A 16,293-nucleotide genomic window follows, 5' to 3' on the forward strand; every position below is an offset into this window, starting at 1 on the left:
GGGACGGACCCACACAGAACCACAACCACAGCAATCCTAGGAACAAGAGAACAAGTATCATTATTCTTGCAAAAATAAAATTTTTCCATTTAAAAAGCACCCCGGGTGCCTTTCAGTGTTGGGGAAAAAAAACTCAATTAATTAAAAACAGATTTCTAAAGTCAAGACATAATTAAACTCATATATGTATTATTATTAATTTGGGCAAAATCTAATTGTGTACATACACAGCCAGAAGGGCCTATTTCATACACTAATCCTTCATGGGACAGCCCCTCCCTTCAGAGCAGGAGCCATGCTACAGTGTGACGCTACTTTGGACTACCGCCAAGTGATGAGCCACTCAGCCTCAGCAGGGCACTGCAAGCCTCCCATTTCCCCGGTCAGAGAAGCCCGCCCAGACCCATCATGACTAACTAACTCCAAGGGAAGAGCCAGGTCACCCCGCCCTTAAATAAACAAGCCGTTCGCGGAAGAAAATTGAACTGTAGCCAATCATAACAAACTGGGACGTGATCGAAACTTGCAGAATTAAGGCACAAACCAGCTGGTCTGCCAAGGTCGAAAAACAAATTCCTTTTGCCTGTTCTCATGGCCTGATTCTCAAACTAACGGAAGCTAATATTAAAAAAAAAAATTCTGTTACAGTGTACTGCCAATTAAAAGCTGCAATTTCTAAAAAGACTTTTGTCTGACTAATTCAGCTAAAGGCAAGACACTTAAAATATGGGCACTTATTTAGAAAGGGGCAACTCAGTTTTGCACACAAAATTATACATTCTGCATTTGGGATAACATTTTACATTACAGTGTAATTTAATATGCAGGCCATTCAAGCCAGCGTAATAAAAGGGCCACATTCACACACAGAGAAACAACTAATTATTTTCTAACTGAGTTGGTTCACATAATAAAAAAGGTTTTACTGACACATTTATAAAAGCATACATTTGAATTCACATTTGGGAAAATAATAATGTTACATTTTAACATTTTTTTCTTTCAAAGGCACATGGTTGCCTTTCACTAATTAAAAGCACATGTTACCACGCACTGTCGGGCAAGATTTATTATTCGCAAACCAGCACATTCCTGTCTAGATGGAAACCCCTCACAGAAATAATTAATGAAAATAGCTCGTAGCGTGCACTCTAACGGGCCATCTTTTTAACATTTCACTCATTTTAAAAAAAAAACACAGCTTCCTCCGTAAGGTTGATTTATAACCACATCAGTTCCAAGGCAAACCCACACAAATTCGTAGACGCATTTCAAAAGGAATGTGAAATGAACAGAACCCTCTCAAAACACAAGATGTTACCTTTCCGTCAAGAAACTGACAAAGCACGTAGGCTGACCAAGGAATCAAAAAAAAGTCAAAATCAAACCATCAAATAATCCTTAAAATAATTCACTGACTTTTATAGTCAGGTCAGATAACCATGCATGTTGACAGCATGTACAAAATAAAGACTGCCATCTCAACTCAAGATATTAACCCTTTGGCAGCTCAAGCAGAATCCTTTCCCAACGTCCATTTATACATGGGAAAATCATTAGCACATTTCTTCACGTTTACAGATGACACACACATATTTTCAAAAACGTTATCCCCAAGCACCCGAGAGAGATCCAGCTCTCTCCTGCCAAACGTAATGATAATATGCCCTGTCCAAGCCATGACCACATGGCGCTATTCACAAGCCATATTTACAAGACAAGCCTTTCACAAACAACATTTCCAAGGCGCAATGCACAAGGAACACAGCGGATTAACATAAGAACATGCACCTCACAAACCACATTAAAATGGCGCTATTCAAAAGCCATATTTACAAGACAATAAACAAACTCAAAAAACGACACGCTTTTCACAAGGAATATATCCAAAGCACCATTCACAAGCAACACAGCAGATCAACATGAGAACATGCACCTCACAAGGCACATTAAAATGGCGCTATTCTAAAGCCATATTTACAAGACAGTAAACAAACTCAAAAAACGACACGCTTTTCACAAGGAATATGTCCAAAGCACCATTCACAAGCAACACAGCAGATCAACATGAGAACATGCACCTCACAAGCCACAATAATATGGCGCTATTCACAAGTCATATTTACAAGGAGCTATATTCAAAAAACTCCACAGATCATATTAAAATGAACACATTTCACATTGCACAGCATAAGCAGATGCAGCAAGCAATTTAATGGGCAATTTAAAAGCACTTTTTACACACATTTATACAATTGGACCATCACAAAGATGTAACTGGCTTCCTCATGTAATGCCATCCTTTAACTCTGACAGTTTAAACACCAAGATGAAAACCATTCCTTCCACACTGAATAAGCCAAATGCCATGATGTAATGCAATCTCCTCACGCTGCCACTGTTCAAGCCTATAGGTCTAACAGGCTACATAAACTGCAACATTACGCCAGATGGAACCAGCGTTCAGGGCACTCCCTCAGAACACATGGGAAACTCTCTAAGCACATGGCCAGGCACACAGGCTTCGTAAACTGTCCGACTACGCCAAAATGTAATGGCGTTCATGGCACTCCCACACAACACATGGGAAGCAATCTAAGCACATGGCCAGGCACACAGGCTTCGTAAACTGTCCGACTACGCCAAAATGTAATGGCGTTCATGGCACTCCCACACAACACATGGGAAGCAATTTACGCACATGGCCAGGCACACAGGCTTCGTAAACTGTCCGACTACGCCAAAATGTAATGGCGTTCATGGCACTCACTCACAACACATGGGAAACAATCTAAGCACATGGCCAGGACACACAGGATTCGTAAGATGACGACTACGCCAAAATGTAATGGCCGGATTTTCTGAGTAGGTGGGATCAGCCCCCAGGGGCCCCTCCAACCCAGCCAGAACGTAATCACCTTCCCTCCTCAGGACCACCTATCCAGGCACCTGGTACCTACCTGAGGATGGGGAACTCGCAATATACAAGCTCATATTATCAAAAACACCACTAAATCTATAGGGATACTAAGAATACTCACTGATTACTAGGGATATCCATACCCTACACCACACTTATTTACATCAGTTGGTCTCGCGGCCACTCAGACCCAGACCGGTCTACCCTAGGGCAGATATTGCGCACAATCCGGTGCGACTACACATGGGCCTGCAGAACCCAATGCTCCCGTTTCCAAACGCTCAACAATCCTGTCGAACTCCACGTCAGTATTCCCCCCTGACGCTCTCACTTATTCAAGCCACAATCCAGTGGGTATCGGCACTGGTAGTCCTCCCCAGTGTTCTCACTAACGCCGCATATCAACGACGACCACATTCCTATGAACACCTATACATATATATATATATATTGGGAAGTCTCTTCACTAAGGGTCTGCTACTACAATATTAGGAGTTAGCCAATTAATATCATGCGTCCCCTATTCTTGGCATCATAGGTCCACTCACTCCCTATTTATGTGATCACCACTTACCTGATTGGGATTACTCATCCATTCACGTGCCTAGCACTCACCTAGGAGCTACATTTACCTATATTGAACAAGAATAGAAAATACACACTAGGTGACTGAGTTGTCTCTTGATTTAAGCGCTCCTACCCCCCCTTATCCATCAGTGGCTCAACAGCAACTGGCTTGAAGCCAGGATAACTTTATCATGAAAGAACTCAAGCACTGTAGTTATGGGGATGTTTATTATTACACTAATAAAATACACATATACAGATATGTAACTGACAAAGACTATAGGTAGAACACACCGCTTGAAAGAGAAGGATTAAACATAACAGGAACACTCCGCTGAAAGGGAAAAGATTGGACATAAAGTGTAAATGTAACTAATTCAGACTACCTCACCTATTAGAAGGAAGATTTCTCTCTCTGCCTCTGGTGGGATTAGGGCTCTCTCTCTGCCTCTGGTGGGATTAGGGCTCTCTCTGTCTCTCCCTCCTTCACCACATCACCACGCCTCTGGTCCAATTGCTCCAGCTGACAGCCTTCTTTGATGCTTTCTGCACTGCTTTCTCTCTCCTCATCTTCAGCAATCGTCTGCCTTCTTTCTCCATTTAAGAACTGCACTCTATTCTGCAGCTCTAGCAGACATCCTCTCTCTCTCTGCAAGCTGTTCTGTGCTCCAAGCTGTTCTGAGCACCACGCTGCACTGCGACTGAACTGAACTGCACACAAGCTGGAATGAACACTCCTCCTCTCCTGTAGCTCGCTAATATGGAAGCTTGTCCTTTCATGGAAAGCTACGGCCAGTAACCTGCCGCCCACCAAATTCTTGTACCTCCCCGTACCAAGGACACGTTCCCAGCTGGCCAGCCTGAAGTTGTGTCTTCGGAGTGGAGAAAAATACATTCTTTCGATAAGGGCCAGCCTGAACCGGTTCTCTCCAAGCGAACAACAGCCTTAACTATAAACATTGCCTTTGCCCTAAAAAGTCTCTCAGCTTCATCAAAATGGAGTCCCTTTAGCTCTAGGCCTGTAGGCCTGAAAGGGGTGAAATGCTCCTTAGCTCTGTCAGAATACCTACATAAACCATACCAATATGTCTAATATGTCAAAGCCAATAGGCAATAGACAGGTTAAAGTCAAGAATAAAGGCATATTAAGCAGCTATCCTCTTCTAGATCTGGAAAAAAGGGCTTAAAAGGGCCAACACAGGCTAAGAATACCTATACTAGATGCGAGCAAGATTAATGATCTATATCACTTCTAAATAAAGCCAAAAACACTGCCATTACACAAATGTATGACTGATTGAATATTAACTGTAACTGTAGTTTTGCAGGGTACTATATATTGGCATGTTGTAGATAATACTGTCATCTTGTTTCTGGATTCGGAATTTCATATTTTTTTCCCCAAATGAAAGCTAGCATATATTTTGATACCTGTCGCATTTTCACAAATTAGGCAGCCAAATATAACAAACACTACACCGACATGTAAATATTATCATTATATACAAACATATATTAACATATGACTTTATTTAATGGAATCGGATCCTGTTTTTAAATCCCCATGGTATCTATCTGCTTAGCAGGTTGTCTAGAATTCATGACGGACAACAAGGAGAGACACTAACAAGAAGCAACATTTTCTGTATTTTTCCGCTTTAAAAAAGAAAAAAATACAGACAGGAAATAGGTTGTTTTCTGCCTGTATTTATCTGTAAAAATCAGAAAAAATGGAAAACTGGAAGCCTTACTTATTATAACTGAAGGCGACTAGATGTCTCAATATATGCAGTCACCCATCCAACCATCCATCTCCTCTATCACTGGTGCATTTATTGGATAACCGAATTACTCATTCTTGCATTCACCCCATGTCCATCCACAAAGCTACACACACAAATGAACCAATCCTTGAAGAGGCACTTTTAGTTATCAACCAGACCTATTAACTTTAAAACAACTTTATGAGGGGTGCGCTTATACTCCTAATATAGTGTGACTGCTAGTTTGTGAGGGGAGGTAGGTGTGTTCGGAGCGAGGGATGGGAGAGCGTGTCCAATGGTATTTTGAGGGTTTTGGTTTTCTCTCCCAAGGGCGTTAATGCCTTCATTGAGGTCATGGATGAAGACACAGTGTTTAGTTATTTAATGATTGATTAGGATTAATGTTACTGTTGAAATAACACTACAATACTTGTTTGTAAGCGAAATCCTCATTGTCCACTTGTGATTGTTTGCTATTCCCAGTCAGGCTGCCCAAGATTGGGTGGGACAGTAATGACTGAAGTGCTCCTTGAATTTACATTTGACAGCCCTTTCCCAGGGATTGCTGGTGGGTGATCCCCATCCACCAGCTATTCCCCCTCGCTCAAAGCACTGACTGCAGCATCATGTACACAACCACTTGTGTCATGACCCAAACACCAGTGGGCCGAATGCTCAGAACCCAAGACCTCGAAGCAAAGGCTGGGGAGGAGAAGTTGGATACGATAGGGGCCAGTGACAAACGCCTACCGGAGGCGGGACACCCCTACCCCCACAAGCCAGCGAAAAGGGGGATTGGTCACCCCCAAGCTAGCCGCTCACTGCCCAATCCGGGCAAAAAGGGACAAGCGGTTGGGGGGATTCGAAAGGGGGCATAGGTCCCCTTACAGTCACTGAACCCCCCCCAATCGTATCGTACGGTTAGTCATGGTGTCCTGGAGCCTTCTCGCCGAGGAGCATCAGCTGAAGACGCACTCCCCGAGGACACCCGGAAGGAAGCTCCCGCTCGTCGCAAGGACCGAGGCTGCTAGGAAGGAGTCATCCCCAACGGAGAAGCTCGTCAAGGACGTCTTGCCGGTGTTCTATCCATGTGTGAACCCCCGTCGATCTGTGTACTCCTGTACGTCACGGGGGAGCAGATATAGATAGTTTCTGTCTATCTGCTGCTGCCCCCCTATCTGTGTCTGCTCCCCATACACGCGCCTGTGCTGCCTCACTGCATCTCACTTTGAAATGATGTCGCATGCGTATAGAGTCATAAATTGTATATCCAGCAATTATATAAAGAAATGAAAGGACTAATGAATACAGAAGTGTTGTGAAAGAACTTGAGACAATAGTGTATTGGTCAACATGTATAAGAAGCGATTATTTTCAATACATTGAATTAATTGTGGTCACATGGCATATGCATGTGTGAAAGGAAATTATTTTTTTACATATTTACAAAAACTCTGTTTTAAGAATTTAAATGTTGTCAAAACAAGTTTTTTTAATTTATACAAAATTATTTTTTTATAAATATACACATATATGTGTTAATAAATAGATTTTTATGCAAATACATATATATATATATATGTATGTATGTGTATATATATATATATATATATATATATATATATATATATATATATGATATAAAATGATATCAAAATACAGATGTTCTAGCTTTTTCCTGTCCCGTGTTGGTCTGTGTACCTATTTTGTCAGGGAGGAGTTAACACATGCTATGTCAAATGGGAGCATATACAGGCCTATTCTAGGTTGGCAGTTTGCGTTAACTAGGGTTCGGTTTGCGGTGTTGGGGAGCAGATACTATTTTTGTTCCCCGTGGTTTTGTGTACCACCTAAGTCTAAAGGGAGCTTATACAGGCCTATTCTCGGTTGTCAGTGTGCGTTCACTAGGGTTTGGCTGCGGTGTTGGGGAGCAGATAGTATTTCTGCTCCCCGTGGTTTTGTGTACCCCCTAAGTCTAAAGGGAGCTTATACAGGCCTATTCTAGGTTGGCAGTGTGGGTTGACTAGGGTTCGGCTTGCGGTGTTGGGGAGCAGATAGTATTTCTGCAGATAGTATTTTTGTTCCCCGTGGTTTTGTGTACCCCCTAAGTCTAAAGGGAGCTTATACAGGTCTATTCTAGGTTGGCAGTGTGCGTTGACTGGGGTTCGGCTTGCGGTGTTGGGGAGCAGATAGTATTTTTGATCCCCGTGATTTCATGTACCCCCTAAGTCTAAAGGGAGCTTATACAGGCCTATTCTAGGTTGGCAGTGTGCGTTCACTAGGGTTTGGCTTGCGGTGTTGGGGAGCAGATAGTATTTAAGATCCCCGTGGTTTTGTGTACCCCCTAAGTCTAAAGGGAGCTTATACAGGCCTATTCTAGGTTGGTAGTGTGCGTTCACGAGTGTTTGGCTGGCGGTGATGGGGAGCAGATAGTATTTCTGCAGATAGTATTTTTGTTCCCTGTGGTTTTGTGTACCTCCTAAGTCTAAAGGGAGCTTATACAGGCCGATTGTAGGTTGGCAGTGTGCGTCGACTAGGGTTTGGCTGGCGGTGTTGGGGAGCAGATAGTATTTCTGCAGATAGTATTTTTGTTCCCTGTGGTTTTGTGTACCCCGAGTCTAAAGGGAGCTTATACAGGCCTATTCTAGGATGGCAGTGTGCGTTTTATAAAGGCCTATTCTAGGTTGGCAGTGTGCGTTCACTAGGGTTCGGCTTGCGGTGTTGGGGAGCAGATAGTATTTCTGCAGATAGTATTTCTGCTCCCCGTGGTTTTGTGTACCCCCGAGTCTAAAGGGAGCTTATACAGGCCTATTCTAGGTTGGCAGTGTGCGTTCACTAGGGTTTGACTGCCGGCGATGGGGAGCAGATAGTATTTCTGTTCCCAGTGGTTTTGTGTACCGACTAAGTCTAAAGGGAGCTTACACAGGCCTATTCTAGATTGGCAGTCTGTGTTGACTGGGGTTCGGCTGGCGGTGTTGGGGAGCAGATAGTATTTCTGCAGATAGTATTTTTGTTCCCCATGGTTTTGTGTACCCCCCAAGTCTAAAGGGAGCTTATACAGGCCTATTCTAGGTTGGCAGTCTGCGTTAACTAGGGTTCGGCTTGCGGTGTTGGGAAGCAGATAGTATTTCTGCTCCCCGTGGTTTTGTGTACCCCCCAAGTCTAAAGGGAGCTTATACAGGCCTATTCTAGGTAGGCAGTGTGTGTTGACTAGGGTTCGGCTTGTGGTGTTGGGGAGCAGATAGTATTTTTGTTCACCGTGGTTTTGTGTACCCCCCAAGTCTAAAGGGAGCTTATACAGGCCTATTCTAGGTTGGCAGTGTGCGTTCACTAGGGTTTGGCTGGCGGTGATGGGGAGCAGCTAGTATTTCTGCTCCCCATGGTTTTGTGTTCCCCCTAAGTCTAAAGGGAGCTTATACAGGCCTATTCCAGGTTGGCAGTCTGTGTTGACTAGGGTTCGTCTGGCGGTGTTGGGGAGCAGATAGTATTTCTGCAGATAGTATTTCTGCTCCCCGTGTTTTTGTGCACCCCCTAAGTCTAAAGGGAGCTTATATAGGCCTGATGCTGTTTGTGTGCCACCTTTGCAGCTCCTTAAACGTTCTAACATATAATTTCTGCAAAATCTTTTCTGTGTTGGACAACAGAGTGTTACCCCAGTGTCTTTGTCATCATGTATATCTTTTTCACCTTTTCTTTATTTGAACTCCGCTTTTTTTACAGTATCTTTCTACCTCTCATCACAATCAGTTTCACAGCGTAGCGTCCGTTCCAGTGTTTTTAGCCTTCTTGTTCTTTTGCTGACTTACCAGTTTGTATACAAGATCCGCCGTCCTATTTGTGCAGCCTTCTTTTGTGTATCTTCTTTTGAGCAGACTTCTTTTGTGTATCTTCTTTTATATCTGACTTTGGTTATTTAGTGCTTGATCCAGTATCCTGAACATACCAGTACATCTGTAGACATGTAGTTTACTCCTTTCCATTCCTTCCCTCCACCATAATTGACAACGTAATGGGGTGGGGAGACAAAGTAAGGAGCTCTGGTCGTCACTGTGTTTTAAGCTTGCAACACATTAGGTAGGACATGGATTAAGAAACCCAGCCTCCACCACTCATGGACCCTCCTGCACCATGTTGCCACCTCCTTTGGTATGCCTTAATTATTAAATCTCTGCACTTGACCGTGGTCCTCCTCCAGTGTATTCTCATCACAGTCCAAGCACATACAATCCATCATTTCATCTACCCTTGCCCACTCTGTGTGGTGGTACGACCACCAGATATTGCACATTATACAACACCTTGAGTGTACCCGACCTCAAAACACCTTCACTGGCCATTGCACATGCAGACCTTGGACCACCCTTTTCATCCATTCTTGCATCCTGGGATGTAACCTCCTACCTCTGTTCTTCACCTCCTATTTTCCAAATTTAAATATTCAAATCCTCTTGGAAAGAACTTACCAACCCTTTCCATAGAAAAAACAATGAGGTTTGGAAATCACTTTATATGTGAGCTCTGTATGCCATCCTAATACCCAATCTGCAAATTACATGCGTTGTACCATTCTGTAATGCGCTTGAGTTGCACTGTTCTATCTTGTATGGCTTTCTGTGTCATGACAATCAAAGGGAACATATTCCTGTATATCCATACTAATATAATAAAGAGAGAGCCCAAACCTTTGAGGCGGGTAATCTCAGTAACCACAGCACCAATCACAACACCCAATACAGCGATGGAAAGGGCAGTTGCAGCAGAAGGACATAGGCTATGCAGACACCCACCATATACATTTAGAAGGTAAAAGAACGGTGCCAGCAAAGTAGTCCCTTGTGGGCGTGTCTGCGTTGTGCTGTGGGCGTGACAAACACCGGGGGCGTGTGGTACGTTACGCCCTTCATGCCATGTCTCATATTGTGTGCTGTGGGCGTGTGCTGGGGGCGCAGCATTATGAAAACGTGTGGTACGTTTCGCCCTTCATGCCATGTCTCATATCCTGTGCTGGGGACGTGGGTGTGTGCGGGGAGCGGTATTACATAGAAAAAAAAAGCGAGCGTACATTCCAGCTCCGGGTGTGCTTGCCCCGTGCTCCCAGTGCCATGCACCTGCTTTACTGTATGTAGGTCAGGTATGGCGCTATTCCCAAGGGCCGGAAGGAGTGCAAACAGGGGCCATTGTGCAGGAAATCTAATCTCGCCTTATCGTCCGGTGACGCATGATGCGCACACTGGAGATTTAACACTTCTGTTGCGCACAGGCCTCGCTCGACGCACATCCGGAAACAAGGCCCACCTCCACGGAAATAGCAAGAAAAGGCCTATCCCTCCCCCGGTAAGTACATTGCTGGCACGGCGGGCCACATCTCTAGCAACATACTCTTATTGTTTTACCGCCCATTTGAAAAATGCACAGGTCTCTCTCATTGATGGCCAGCACCGAGATACACCTTTAGACACACCTCTCGCCAGAAGTTTAATGGAGGGCGCTCACATATTGGGATTTAGGCATTTGTTATGGTCATTTTTATTGGGCAATATTTCGTGTTCTGGGGGCGTGGCAACGGGCACGACAATCGGCCAGCAGGAATTCCTACCCGGACAACTCGGGACGGGCTGCTAGTCTTTAATAAAGCACTTGACAAAATGCATAGTGACACTGTATTTATTTATGTTTCGAATTTTTTCAAAATAATTTACACTAAAGGTCAAAATTTGTTCCTTCATTTCCAAGATAAATATTAAATACATTTCATAGGAAGCACCACATATGCCGATATTACAGTAACAAAGTTGTAAAAATAATTTCAATGTATCACAATTATTTTCTGTTAGCACCTCAAACACTGATATTACAGTAAATACGTTTTTAAAATAGTTACAATGTATCCAAAATATTTTCTGTGAGCACCTCAAACACTGATATTACAGTAACCAAGTTGTAAAAATTGTTGCAGTGTAGCTCAAAATATTGAACTTGAGGACCACAAACACTGGGAGAAAAGTAAACAAGTTGTGAAAATAGTTTCAATGTATCAGAATAACTCATTTCACCTCACTGACAACATGTTTCTTTACTACTGACAGATATTACATCTTACAGATGGAAATTGTCACTTACACAGTAAGCATTTCTTCGTGGCATGTAGTGCTGTAGATTCACATGATTTCTATAGTCCTACCATCTCGTGTTGGGATGTTTGCAAGTTATTTTTCTTTGAAGAAGTCTATTTCTTTACCAGTGTAGAACAAGCTCACATCTATGTTGGATATTCATGTTTACATGTTATTGAAACCAACATCATCAACTATCCATTGGTGTGTTTTGAGTGAACAAAAATAGGAATCATACAATTTTATGCTCAACACTATTGCTTCTAGGCGTCCTTTCACTGGTTTCTTCCAAGCAGCCATAACCCTTTTCATGGGTTTCAATGCATAATCTTTCAGGGTTTAAAATGGAAATTTAAAACAAGATTTGAACAAGTTGACAACATTGGTAGAAGAAATAAAGTCTGTTTCCTGTAGGGTAGTGCATTACACAGATGTGTCCAACATTCAGGAAAGGGAGCCAGAGAAACGGCTACAACATCCAACGAAGGCAGCGGACGCGCAGATCACCCACTCCCGACTCGGGCAGGTAGTGTACGAAAAATACCAAAACTGGGCTATGCTGCCTTTTTAAATAAAGTTTATTCTTTTTAGATTTCGGTGTGTGTGTGTGTGTTTTTGTTTTAAAATGGAAATATAAAACAAGATTTGAGCAAGTTGACAACTTGGAGCGAAAAATAAAGTCTCCTCTCCTGTTTGAAAAAGATGGAAGACGCCATGGCCATCACCAAGAAAACGCCAGTTAACTGTGCTGCCTTTTTTAATAAAATTAGAACTTTTTAAATGTAGATGAGTGGGTGTGTGTGTGTGTGTTAAAATTGAAAAATGTTTCTATGTTTTTTGTATGTATGTATTTTAATGACGTTCGGCGTTAAAGGCATACATACCAAAACATAACCTCACGACAATCGCACGTCCCCCTGAAGACGATGATACATTCAGATGACTTCAATATCAACTTTTAAAGCTACTTTCTGTGCCTACCATGGTGAAATACGAAAGATTTGAGCAAATTGACAACTTGGAGCAGTTATGAAAAATTCCAATATAGGGCTATGCTGCTTCACAGGGCCCTCCTAGGCCTCTATTCTTATAAACCGTGCGTGCATGATTGTAATAGTTCTTGCTGCCTTTTTAAATAAAGTTCAATCTTTATAAATGTTGGTGTGTTCGGCGATCGCACGTCCCCCTGAAGACGACGATACGTTCAGATGTCTCCACTATGAAATTTGAAAGAAGATTTGAGCAAGTTGACACTTCCCGTCGATTAACAACTTTGAAGAAGAAATAAAGTGTTTTTTTATGCTGCCCCTTTTTTTTATCATTTTAAAAAATTTGTAAAGCCTGAGCAACGGCAACCTTGTCCACAAAGGCAGCAGACGTGCAAATTACCCACTGCCAATTCGAGGACGCGGTTACCAAAATTAACAAGTCTATTTAGTCACGTGGTATGGCTGTCTCCTCCGTTTGATGATATTCTGCATGGGAATTGACTCTATTGTTAGTATATTTGGAGACAGATGAAGAGAATGGAGTTATTAAGAGTATAATATACTTCTACCTATGTGTAATTATATATGTTAGTAAATGCAACAGGGAAACTTGCTTACTATACAGTGTAGGCATGGGCGAGTTGGAACAAGCCAAGGACAAAAATATTGCGTGGGGCGAGCTGCCTGACTTAATGTCATACAAACAGCATCCCACTACTTCTTTCATATACTCCAAGCCTTGATCTGATAGAACTATGGCATAAATACTTTTGCAACAGTCTTGAAGCAACCTTGGCTGCAGCCTTTGATTTCAGAGGAAATGCATCAACCCATTTCGAAAATTAGTCTGTTGCGGTTTTCATGATGACATTTTATACTCTACAGGCACCTTAGGATAAAATGGAAACTGTTCTTTGTCCGACAAATACTGATGTTCATTGGATATACAGATGAAATTATGCTGCCTTTTTTTAAAAAGTAAAATCTTTTTAAATTATATTTTTGGAAAGTTGAAGTAAAGTATTTTCAATATTAGTCAGTTTTGAAAGTTATTTAGAAAAATATGACTGGTTGTAAGACTTCGAAGTGCCTAAATGTTTTTTTAAGTCTCACTTTTTTTTATATGAGTTTGTTTTGCAATGTATCAAGAGCAGACTTCTGTAGAATAACATTTTGACTTTCAAATACCACAAATCTAATTTCTTAGAAAAAGGTTTTAATATCTGAAAAATCATAAAAAAGACAGGCTCTTTCCAGGCCCTGTAATTGGAATGAGCAAGTTCACATTTCCTGTCGCTTAACTTGGAAGAAGAATTAAAGTGGCTCTGTATATGAAAGAAGATTAGAGCAAGTTGCAACAAGGAGTGCAGTATATCACATCCAACGAAGGCAGCAGACGCGCAAATCACCCACTCCCGACTTGGGGACGTAGTTACCAAAAACAACTATACTGGGCTCTATCGAGGCCCTGTGATTGGAATCACCCACTCCCGACCCAGGGACGTACTTTCATTAAAATACATACAAAATACATACTCTAGATTACCTTGTGGCGATCGCACGTCCCCCTTAAGACGATGATACGTTCAGGTGTCTCCACTATCAACTTTTGATGCTACTTTCTGTGCCTACCATGGTGAAATATGAAAGAAGATTTGAGCAACTTGACAACTTGGTAGAAGAAATAAAGTCTGTTTCCTGTAGGGTGTTTGGATTTGATGAGCTTCATTAGATGAACCAACATGTACATCCTACGCCATTAGACATACTATACTGTGTTTTGATATTTTATAGGTAATCGATGCGTACCTTTCAAAAATATGTATGTCAAGACCGAATGTACGTATATTTTTATTAATAACACATACAGACCTAGCCATAAGTAATAATTCTTTATGAATGTGTGTAATAAAACCCTTTTATTTTAACCTTGCAACAGTGTCATCCTGTACACTATATATTCCTGGGCAATTATTGTTCATTTGCTTTTCGGGTAAATAATCATATCTCTTATGTGACTTTTCATTGCTACACGACGAGGTGGTGGCAGATATTTTCCAGCAGTAGGGTCGTCCGTCAATAAGACCTGTTCACAGACGACAAAAACAAAAAATGCCACGCCTTCATATCCAGATTCCACCGTCCAGGGACAAGGGGGAATGTATATGTGGTACAAATGTCCAACCTGAATTTTAATTTACATAAAAGCAATTGTTCGCAATAGGATTGGGGTTGAAATGCAATCATAGGTTTCAGAGCAACCGCGTTAGGACCATACTAGTGGTCAGACAAAATTATATGCGAAGAGCAATATGCTTCCGATGCGCACTATGGACGCGTTCGGTAGGCGTTCACAAGTGTCATCCCTTAAAGCCCTCTTTCCTATTTACAACTAATCTAAAGAGGTAAGCTATTACCATAATTCAATATATCTTCAAAAAATTAAGGTATAAAAAACCCATAATGGAAGCATCATTACCAGCATGCAAAAAACACCACCATTGCAGCTGTCCTGTTGCTTTTGGTTACATTCTACAACTAACTACCATTGGTCATAGTCGGGACGCTTCAATTGCTGTAGGAAAACCATTTAGAGACATACGAAAGGTTATGTTAAATATTTCGCTATGTTTAATTTCATAAAAGGCAATCATATTAACAATGTTATATTTAGGGTATTAGTCGACCGGTGTTGAGTAGAAGTCCCCCGCCGTCGTCAGCTCGACGTTCGGCGTTGAAGGCATACATACCAAAAACATACATAAATGTACAAAATACATAGTCTAGATAAACTCACGACAATCGCACGTCCCCCTGAAGACGACGGTACGTTCAGATGTCTCCACTTGTTTGAGTAAGTTGCAACTTGAAATACAGTCTACCACATCCAACGAAGGCAGCAGACACGCAAATTACCCACTCACGGACTCGGGGACGTAGTTACAATAATTAACACAGGGCTCTTACGAGACCTGCGGGTGCAGTTTGCAGAATGGAAGAAGTCATCTGGGTGTGACGCATTACTGTGCTGCCTTCCTCAATAAAGAAGGACATGAACAGCAGCTGCACACTGGGATCCTGCGGAGCCGAGTGGGGAACCCGACTCGTCGATGAGAGGTGCACAGGCACGTTGACACTTAAAGCCTACAACTGAAAAGACATTGGTGAACGGTCTGACCAGCCTGAAACAATCTTGCAGATCGAGCATGAGTAAGTCTGGTGATCACCCCAACACTATTAGAAGTGGCATGTTTGAGGTCAGACACTTTACAGAGGCTACGTGCAAAATGGGAGTCGGAGTTGGGGGAGATGGAGGATTTAGATTGGGAAATGGCGCTGATGCATCCTCGTGAGGTGGCCATTAAGTCCAGGCCCAGACTGATTCAGTTTAAATATCTGCACAGAGCATAGTATGATAGAGCACCGGATAGGGAGGGCGGAAACACCAGACTGCTTGCGCTGTAGGACGTCACCAGGTACGTTCTTTCACAGTCTGGGATTGTTCTAAGATTAAACTGTATTAGGCTACCCTTTTAGAAGAGCTGGGAACGGTTCTGGGAGATAAAATTCCGCTTAATCCCCAGTTTGTTCTGTTGGGAATATCCACAGACATTGACCTCCCCAAACCAAAGTTAACCCTACTTCATTAAGGATTAGTGGTGGCGAAACGTGACCTGGCTAAGGCATGGAGGTCAGTGGCAAACCCATCTCTGATTGAATGTAAAAAAAGCATGAATATGTATATGTTGGGGGAAAAGACGACTTATAAGGCACGGGGCTGCCACAAAAAGTTTTGGCTCACACATTATGGACTCTCGCTGAATGATTCACAATGATCGTTTAGGGTGGGTGTGCGAGATAAGAAGGGTCACACAAAAACATGTAAAGTTATCATACATTTATTTGACTGTCCACCGCTGTCGTCTGTGTATGCTGTTGAC

The sequence above is a fragment of the Lissotriton vulgaris genome, chromosome 7 (assembly GCF_964263255.1).
Source record: "Lissotriton vulgaris chromosome 7, aLisVul1.2, whole genome shotgun sequence".
In the NCBI taxonomy this organism is placed as follows: Eukaryota; Metazoa; Chordata; class Amphibia; order Caudata; family Salamandridae; genus Lissotriton; species Lissotriton vulgaris.